This window comes from Salvia hispanica, chromosome 4 (genome assembly GCF_023119035.1).
Source record: "Salvia hispanica cultivar TCC Black 2014 chromosome 4, UniMelb_Shisp_WGS_1.0, whole genome shotgun sequence".
Taxonomy (NCBI): domain Eukaryota; kingdom Viridiplantae; phylum Streptophyta; class Magnoliopsida; order Lamiales; family Lamiaceae; genus Salvia; species Salvia hispanica.
The window spans coordinates 5,473,580-5,484,259 of NC_062968.1; positions in this window are offsets into that span (position 1 = coordinate 5,473,580).

Sequence of the window (10,680 nt, forward strand, 5' to 3'; positions counted from 1 at the left end):
CCAATGGTGCCAAACGTGACAAAGGCTCAGAGGATGAAGATCAAGAGTGAAGCAAAGTATTATTTCTGGGACGACCCATACTTGTGGAAAGCAGGAGCCGCCCAAGTAATAAGGAGATGTGTTCCTGACTGGGAGCAACGGGATGTACTAACACACTGTCACTCCTTGGCATGAGGAGGACATTTCGGACCAAGGAAGACTGCAAGAAAGGTGCTGGATAGCGGATTCTACTGGCCGACTCTGAACAAAGATGCATACGAGTTCTGCAAAGGCTGTGACCGTTGCCAACTGACCGGTGGGATCTCCGCAAGGGATGAAATATCGCAAGTACCAGTGATTGTTTGTGAAGTGTTCGACATCTGGGGCATGGACTTCATGGGTCCTTTTCCCTCATCTTATGGGAATTCCTACATTTTGGTGGCAGTCGACTATGTATCAAAGTGGATAGAAGCCAAAGCCACGAGAACTTGTGAATCCAAAGAAGTCACCAAGTTCCTCAAGAGTCATATATTCATCCGATTTGGGATACCAAGGGCAATCATATCCGATCAAGGGACTCACTTCTGCAACCGAACGATCGAAGCCTTGATGAAGAAGTACAAGGTTCATCACTGCTTATCTATTCCTTACCACCCTCAAGCCAACGGGCAAGCGGAGATCTCAAACAGAGAAATAAAGAGCATCTTGGAGAAGACAGTCAACCCCTCCAGAAAAGATTGGAGCACAAGGTTGGAAGATGTTCTGTGGGCATATCGGACAGCCTACAAAACACCTATAGGGATGTTCCCATACCGCATCGTGTTTGGGAAGATGTGCCACCTGCCAGTAGGAATTGAGCACCGAGCGTACTGGGCAGTTCAACAAGTTAACATGGATGCTAAAGCCTGTGAGGAGGAAAGGAAGCTGCAGCTACAGGAGCTGGAAGAACTCAGATTGGATTCATTTGACTTAGCCATGTGGTACAAAGAGAAAACGAAGATATGGCATGACAAAAATCTGAGAACCAAGGATCTCCAAGTTGGTCAGAAAGTACTACTCTTCCAGTCGAGACTGAAGCTAATGCCTAGGAAACTTAAGTCAAAATGGGCAGGACCTTACATTATCACTGCACTACATGCTAATGGAGCGGTCGAGATTTCAGGGAGTATCCCTAACTCTGAACCTTTTGTCGTAAATGGGCACAAGTTGAAAATATATAGGAAAAATGAAGAGATGTGTGTAGTGGAAGAAATTCCACTACACTTTAATAGCGTCTAAATGGCCAGTAGGAAAGGGGTTTGGAGTTCCACCTGGTCGACTTTATATAATTTGTGCTTATTGACCAAGTAGAATTTCAAATACCCTTAGTGACGATGTAAATATTGTGAATATTTAGTAATTTAACTTAAGTTATGTAGGAAAATATTAAAAATACCAAAAAGATTTTCGAATCTTAAATATTAATCTGGAGTCCGTACTGACCACGAGGATACCACTTTGGTGAAACTCTGAATTTTATTTAAGAGTCCTTTTATTGCTTTATTTTCTATTCTTAGCTAATTGAGAGGGAGATATAGAGTGAATTTTGAATTTTGGTGCGTGGTGCAGCTTTGCAGGCGAGTGCAGAGATTGGGAGGGCGCGTGGAGCAGAGACGTTGTTGGGACTACCGCAGCGGAAGACACGGAAAACAAACAGGTCCTTAACGGATCTATTTAGGTGATTATGCATTCGACTCCAATTTAATGCAATAAACATAGATCTATAGATATAACATCAAATAAACACATAATCATGCATATTCGATGTAGATTCGATTATTACCTCTTGATCCATCATTGGATTGACGTTGCTAGCTGCACCACCCGGAGATCCTTGGTTTATCGACCACGAATCTTCCGTACTATTCCCTTGTCCTTGATCATCCATCCGTGTGGGCGGATCTTAGATAATCAATAAATAACTTTTGAATAGATCTAGGAAAACCAAATACAAACACGAAATTGTCTAGATCTAATTCTATGAATTAGGATAGATCAAGAACAATAATCAAAACCCTAATTCTCCCACGTGCTAGGCACGAAATTCGAGACCAAGAGGAGAGAGAGGCGCCGATTTTGGCGGCTAGGGTTAGGGTTTAGTGTTGTCTTGAATTGTGTGCTAGGGTTTCCACATCCCTTCAATATTTATAGTGGACTTAATGGGCTAGTAAGGGGATCCATGGAATGACTTAAGTGTTGGGCTCACCCATTAGATAATTAACTAATTAAATCAAATGACCCATGATTTAATATATTATCAATGGAATATTATTTTACTCCACTAAAGAATAATATTGCACTCCCACTTAAATCACCAAATTACAAATAACTTGGGTCCATTTTATTTTATAATATTTCCCGCGTTTAAGATTATCTTGATCCGTCAATTTAATTCTTTTGTCTGCTATGTGACTAGAATTAAATTAATTCTCCAAAGAGTTTTTCTAGTTTGAAACTTTATTTATTATTCGTGGAATAAATTCCAACTGCGCAGTTTTCTGAATAATAAATTCCTTTTTCAAACACCTCTTGGGGATCACCCCTTAGGGATTTAATCATACCACACTGGGCACACGAATTCTATGAAATAATATTCCAATACCTTCATGTTATTCAATTGCTACCACCCAAGATATCATGAACTTGAGTTACGTACAAACTCTCACATTGATAAGTCAAAGTGGTGTTTGATTGAATAAACAATATTGATATTAATATCATAGAATAGAAAATACTAAACTTTCTGAAATATATTCTTACAGTAGATAGCAATAAAGAATAGATTTCATATTAGATCCTTTCAGTGTTTTACCACACCGGTGTTGCTAATCTCGTCTTAGGTAAGAGAGAATTATCACAAACACCGCAACCGTACCAATAGGTAGCCAGAGCCTATCTAGGTTGTGAATACGTTTTTCTTCTTACTAGATCTGGCCAAGTCCCCTACTGGAAAACTCATGAGGAGATTCATCGAATTTCCCTACTTGACATTCTTAGTAAAAAGCCTTAGACTTGTTTATCATATTTCAATAATAAACCATTATATTATATTATTTATTCTCATAGATAGGTAAACAAGTGGACGTGACGTTTCTCGTATACATGCACAAGCTGACTGTATAAAGGCATGTACGTTCGAAGCATCATCTTTTAGTATACAAACCCCAACAATCTCTCACTTATACTCAAAGAATGCTTTCGAGTATACCAACCGCTTTATTGGCCTTGTGCTACACATTCACACACATTTTCTCCCACTTATACTCAAAGCAGGCTTTGGCCACTATGTACTCAAAACTATAATTCTTTAAAAGAATCTACCAACATAGTTTGCTAGAGTTCATAAAACGAAAATATACTTGTAATTTATAACCTTAATTCTTCCTAAGGAACACGATTATTTGATCAAAATATTTCTAGGCCCTTTGATCCAGTGGAATAATTTTATGTGCCTTTCTCAAGTGCACTTATACATATTCCTCTATCAAAATCCATTATTTTGATCCTTCTGAATTTCTATTGATTAAAGTAGAATACCTACAGCAATCTATAAAGTTTTAATCATGTCGAATATGATTCCCAAAATTTTAATTATACAATACCAACTTAACTTGGTATTATTCTTGCTATATAATTCGTGATGTAAATTTATGTATGAACATAATTACCTCATCACAATGACTAATTGAAAATTAGTCCTTATGACAAAATAAAACCGAATGATTGCATTCTTTGTTTTATAGTCATAAATTCCAAGAGTTCATTTATTTAATCATTTGTTGTGATCTTTAGAAATACTTTCTTTGGAAACCCAAAAGTAATTCTAATTTTTAATAGCTAACTTGGAAATGTCTTTTAATGTTATTAGAGTCTTAGAAAGTGTGCAATTCATCACTTCTTTCATTCTAGGGTGTGAACCCATTTAACTCTATCAAACATTACCTTAATTCCATTTATGAATATTCTATTAAAATAAATTAAACAATGCTTGGAGTTAAATTCATCCTAGTTTAATAAAACGAGCTATGAAACTCTTATTAAACACTTAAGAATTTAATCATTCATTAAGAAAAGCTCCCACTATTTTAATTATCACTTTCACAACAAAATAAATAAAATAATAACTAATCAAATAGTCAACTCTAGGCTTGGAACATTAAAACAAATTTAATGTGCATACTATATTTACTATACAAGAACTTCTAGTATTTATAACAAATACTTATCTTGTTTCTAGTTGAATTTAATTTACTTGTCTTGTAATCAATTATTGTGATTATTTTTCTTACACCTTTATTTGAACAAACGCGATCATAAGATCATTTTATTTTGTATTGAATCCATGTTGAACATTAATGTTCTATTGACTCATCAACAAAATAATGGTTCAAAAGACTTTTTTTTTTTTTTTTTTAAGTAGGACCCTCATCCCCTATATATCATCAAAAAAGAAAGTTTTACATCAAGACTATCCCAAAAGTGGATTGTCGAAAGCAACTAACAACAGACACCAATTCTAATACATGAAGGAAGAGATACTTGCAATTTTAAGGAAAACACAAGAAATCCCAGTCAAAAACGAAAATTCGGAAGGCCCAGCTGATCCAATCTGCAAAAAGCCTTGACCCGAGCAGGTGCCGAGGAGCCCGAATAAACAACCTGTTCTCCAGACTGCATTCCAACCCCTGCGAGAAAGTCCGCAGCCTTGTTGCCTTCTCGGAATATATGAGAAACTTTCCATTCCATACCTAGAAGTTTCCTCTTAATCTTCATCATATCCACGCAGACCTCCACTGGACCAAGCTGATCTGTGGATAACCATTGTACCATTCTCTCTGCATCAGCCTCGATCCATAGCCTGCTTCCCAATTGCCTAGCCAAAGACACGCCTAGAAGGAGAGCCGCAACCTCCACTTCCAAACCTGAGCTCCCTTCCAGACCTGCCGAGAAGGCAGCAATAATATTCCCCTCCGAGTCTCGAAACACCCCTCCGCCACCCGCCCCTTGACCCCGGGAAAAAGCTCCATCCACATTGAGCTTTAACCAACCCTCATCTGGAGGTTTCCACTGGATCCTCTTCACTGCCCTCCTACGTCCCATGTTTATCCCTCCATCCATCACTTCCAGTTGCGGGCAGCAGCTCTCCCACTGATCAGGGCCTAACACCTTAGCCAAGACCATGTTTCTCAAGTGAGAATTCACCCTCCTAATCACATTCTCTGCATCAAAGAGTTTCTCACGGTACACATTTTCATTTCTTTCTAGCCAGATAAACCAAAAAATCAAACAAGGCATAATGGTGCAGAGATGTTGCCCAGACCGAATTCCCAAGTGTCTCTGCCACCACCTAAACCTCAGTTCAACATTCTCCGCATCCTGCTCAAACGGCGGAACTTGGGGGAACCATCTCGCGAAATGTTGCCACACCCTTCTAGCCGCTTCCCCATTAACAAATAGGTGTAGTCTTGACTCCACCTGCGGTTTAGAACAACATCTACACTTGGATGCAAGTGAGACTCCTCTCCATTGCATCTTTGAGTCCACCGGGATGCGGTTCGCCAAGAGGCGCCAAAGAAAAAACGAGATAGAGAGCCCAATACCCTTACCCCAAATCATTTCAAAGATCAGCCTCTTCCTTGCCCTCTTCCTTATCAGGTTCCAAGCTGAAGCTGTAGAGAAGTCACCATTACTGGAAAGCTTCCATCGACCCCTGTCTCTAGAACCTCTATCAAAAGGAAACTGAAGTATCTTTTCCGCTATCTGCTCCGGAAGACCTTCCTCCTCCACCAACAGCTTCACCCCCGTCTCATCCCATTGGTCTCCCACCCATAAATCATTAACCTTCAAGGAAGGGTTTGAAGGAGTTGAATTAACCAAGCTGGCTAGAGGTCTGTTTAGCACCCAAGAATCAAACCACGCGCTGATGTTGCCATTCCCTAAGACCCATCGCACCTGCTCCCGGCCAATATCTCCCACCTTGAACAACCTTCTCCACATAGGGCTGAACCTGTTGGATCTATACAACACCATGGGGAAAGAAATTGAACAATACTTCTGAAACAAATATTGAGCCCATAAGGAAGCCTGCTCTCTAAAACGCCACCACATCTTGAGGCTAAAAGCTTCCACTGAATCAGCCAAGCTTCGAATCCCCAGCCCTCCCTCATCAGTCGGTAGGCACACTCTTTGCCACTTTATCCAATGAGTCTTTTTCTCAGAATAGCAGGATCCCCACAAGAAACGGGCCATCACTTGTTCAATTTGGTTCAAGGCTCCCTTTGTGGGTTCCAACACTTGAAAGATATGTATTGGAATGGCCCCAAGGACGCTCCTTATCAGAGTGAGGCGGCCCCCAAACGATAAATGTCTATGGCTCCAACTATGGATCCTTGCCGAAATTTTATCCCGAATAAACATGAATAAGCTTGTCTTCTTCGGTCCCCTAAAAATTGGGACTCCAAGATAAAGAAATGGAAGGCTCCCCAGTTGAAAACCACTCACTTCTTTTACTTCCCTTGCCCATGCGATATACTTTTTATCAAGATAGAAACAACTCTTCTCCATGTTTACTTTCTGTCCCGAGACCTCCATATAATGATTTAAGCATTCCTTTATCTCTATGATCGCCGAGCTTTGGGCCTGCGAAAAAATAATAATATCATCCGCATATGCCAAGTGAGAAATCCCCATTGTGTACCTTGCCGTGCGATACAACATTTCCTTACGCCCCAAAATGAGTCGGTCAAGCAGTCTCGATAAGTAATCAGCCGCCAAGACAAAAAGAGAGGGAGAAATGGGGTCTCCTTGTCTGAGTCCTCGTGAAGACTTGAAAAAACCAGCCACACTCCCATTGATTAAGACCGAGAACCAACAGGGGGAGATGCAGTTTTCAATAAACTTTATCCATCTGTCCGAAAATCCCATCTTTTTTAAGACTTTGAATAGAAATGGCCATTGGACCCTATCATAAGCCTTCTCCATGTCCAGCTTTAGAACCATGTTTGGAGAAGCTACACCTTTCCATAATTCATGAAACAACTCTTTGGCTAGGAGCACGTTATCACTTAACAGCCTCCCTTTAACAAATCCACTTTGATTAGGAGAAATAACCAAGGGTAAAACAGAAGCTAACCTTGAGGCAAGAAGCTTGGAAATAATTTTGTTCATCACGTTGCATAAGCTTATTGGTCTGAACTCGGACCATTTTGAGGGATTTTCCTTTTTTGGAATCAAAACAATTAACGTTGCAGCAATACCTCTTGGAATTTGGGAGCCCGCAAAGAAATCCATAACTGCATCAATCACATCAGCCCCTATAATCTCCCAACACGCCTGAAAAAAGAGGGCAGAATACCCATCTGGACCTGCAGCACTTTCAGAATTGATGCTGAAAACGGTTTTCCTGATTTCTTCAGCTGTAGGAGTCCTCTCCAGTAACTCCAAGCTCACATGAGAGGGGAGAGTAGAGATGATATCCAAGTCCGGCTCTTCCAAGGTTCCCACATCATCCGAAAGAAGACCTTTGAAGAACTTTTCGGCTGAACTTCGAATATCCGCCTCGTCAGTCAGAATGTGATTTCCATCTTCTATCATGAGAATTCTTGACTTCACTCGCTTCTGCTTTACCCACCCTTGAAAAAATTTGGTGTTCCTATCTCCATCCGCCACCCATTTCAAAGAAGCTTTTTGACGCCAAAAATCCTCCTCCATCTTAAGCCGAAGCAGGAATTCCGCTGTGGTTCTATTCATTTCTGCTCGAAGATCTGGCGAAGGATTCTGCTCATATTTTCCAAAAGCTTCCTTGGCCTCCACTTCTGCTTTCTTTAACCTCAACCAATATTGCCAAAGATCACTCGATTCCAAATTCTTAGAACTATGCTTCAACCGGCTGAGTTTGATCTGAACATTAATCATGCCACTAGTACCTGTTTCATTCTTCCAGCATCTTTCAACTTCCTTAAGGAACATAGAATGTCGAACCCACATATTTTGGAATCGAAAGGAAGGCATAGCTTGGGGCCCCGGGAGTTGACAACGCACCAGAAGCGGACTATGATCTGATAAAATTCTGGGAAGATTTGTAACTCTAGTAGATTCAAACAGGTCTGACCACCCTTCACCAATAAGAACTCGATCTAGTCTCTCAAAGGTATTCCCCCTAGCCCACGTAAATTTCGCACCATCCGCACCCACATCAAGCAGTTGGCAGTCACAAATGGTCTCGGCGAAATCTATCATTTCTTTAACTTTCCTCCCCTGCCTCTTAAAATTTCCTTGTCTTTCATCCTCTGATACAAAAATATTAAAATCTCCCCCAACCAACCATGGGAGACCATCAAGCTTTGCAGCTAATTCCCGCATCTTATCCCACATTTCCCTCCTGTCCTCCCTTGTGCATTTTCCATAAGCAACAGTAATGAAAAACGGATTCGGGAGCATAGGGGAAGCATATCTACCGTGAAGAATTTGTTCAGAATCATCCCACCCATCCACCTTAAAACCCTCCGCAGCAAAAATCCAAACCTGACCGTTACAATTAGCTCCCCTAAACTGTAATCCAAAGACCTTGCTGAAGAAGTCCGGTCTAGGACCAACCAGAGGCTCAATTATTGCTAAGATTGAAACCTTATTCTCCTTCACCAATCTTTTAATGATGCTTTGGGTGCTTGAGTTGGCTACACCCCTAGCATTCCATATTAAAATATTAAACATCATGTGAGACCTTCGACACCAAGACCCCATCATTAAGCCTTCCTTTCTTTGACACATTTTCCTCCTCCCTCTGAATCAAATCCGATGCAGCCTCCCTTTTTTCTACCACTTGTTCCTGCTGCATATCGGAATCAATGTCCCCATCTTCCTCATCCTCCCCTTCCTTCTCATCTTCATACACCTCAGAATCAAAATCCCCATTCGGGAGCATTTTAAGATACTTTAAGTTAGAAGAGGAACCCCGAGCAAAATCCCCCAGAGCAAGATCGTTTGAGTCCACTGCCATAGAGGAAAGAACCGAAAATCTGTTAGATAAAGCTTGAAAAGGAGTATATTCAAGACTCCCTCCACCAGCCAAAACACCCTCAGAGCCTAGACCACCACCTCTAAGCCCAGGCTCTATCTCTAAGGCCTCAACACCTTGAAGAAAAGGGGCCGGACCTGCCTGCGGACTACACCCCAGCACCTCCTTACCACCCCCCAACGCCCCAACCCCAACCAGATTCCCATGAGACCCTGACAAGCTCCCCTTCCCCTGTCTTCCCCTCCTTCTTCCTTGCTGCTGAAAACCCTCTCCTACCTCCTCCCCCCTCACTCCCTGATCTAGCTCAACCCCCACCACAACACCATCACACTGAACCCCAGCCTCAGTCGACGCCCCCAACCCCACTTCAGCACCTCCCTTCTCCTGTATGTTATTCACAATCACCTGCCTTTCATTAAACCTTCTCACCGGCTTCTCCCTGTTACCATTTGCATAGCACACTTCACTTGAATGACCAACATGCTTACATTCTTGACAAAATAAAGGTATACGGTCCCATTTAACTGACTGTCTGATTTCCCTTCCCTGAATGTTAAGAATGATCTCTTGTACCTGCGTTTTTGAAATGTCTATCTCAATACAAAGCCTAGCAAACGACAATCTAGAACGCGAAACTGTTGCATGATCCACCATCAATGGAACCCCAAGAAGACCTCCAATAGCAAACAAGGCAGATTTTTCAGACAAGTGTATGGGAAGCCCTATCAAATTGCACCACACCGCCGCAATAGGAGATTCAAAGAACGGGTCAAAATCTATAGTCCACTTAAACACTCGCATGGGGTGACGATCAACAAACCAGATTGGCATTCCATTAGGACCATTTAACAATTTCGCATAGTCATTGATCAAGGAAAACTGAATCAAAACATGCTTAGCATTGATATACTTCCATGAGAACTCACCCTTGAACTTCATGCCCATGAAAGCTTTCTGAATATGGAGCGAAGACGGGATAGAATGAGAGAATTTTCCCACGATCGCAAACCCCATCTTCTCTGCCAAGAAAGAAGTCTCTGCACTTGAAAATTGGATTGAAGGAAGCCCACACGTTTCCCCTGGAACACCCATCTTCCGAATCTTTTCTGGTTCAAAACTCACCGGAAGCTTTCCCCCTAAGTACACTCCATCAGCCAACATAGCCTTATAGTTTCTGACCCCAGCCCAATTGTTACCATTCCCTTTAGCACTCGAACCCTCCTTACTTTTATTAAGGTTTTCTTTCGTTAGCTGCTCATCCCTGGGCATCTCTTTTCCCCCTCCTCCCCTGAATTTTCCTTTATCTTTCATAGACCTGAGGTTCTCCTTGTTTAAGAGAGGAAAATCCTCAGCTGTATCGCCTCCACCGGCCTCCTCCCCATTCTGCTCCAACATATTGCAATCCCGTGCACCAGCCCCCTCTGCAACTTGAATCACCTGCTCACAGACAAATGCCATCTCCTGCAAGGGTTGAGAGGAAACTAAATCCAAAGCTATGTCAGTTTGCAACACAGCCAAAATCACCTCTGTTTTTCCTGCTATGCTCGCACCATCTCCCCCCATCTCCGACGCTGAAACAAACGAAACCTCAGAAGCTCCTCCAACCCCCATTCCTTCATCAGCAAGCACCAAAAGCCCCTTTCCAC